Here is a 202-nt window from a genome sequence, read left to right on the forward strand (position 1 = left end):
AAAAAAAAAATACCTAATATAATGAGTAATGACCATATTTATCAGAACCGAACTGTCAGTCGACCCGGCTAAATTACTGGGTCACTAGGTTAATGTTCAACTGGTGAATTACTGGTCGAACCGTTTGACCCAATAATAATTAAATAAATATATACAATTTTAATAAAATTAAAATTTTGATGCATTATATTTATTTATGTAA

The sequence above is a fragment of the Arachis ipaensis genome, chromosome B05 (genome assembly GCF_000816755.2).
Source record: "Arachis ipaensis cultivar K30076 chromosome B05, Araip1.1, whole genome shotgun sequence".
Taxonomy (NCBI): domain Eukaryota; kingdom Viridiplantae; phylum Streptophyta; class Magnoliopsida; order Fabales; family Fabaceae; genus Arachis; species Arachis ipaensis.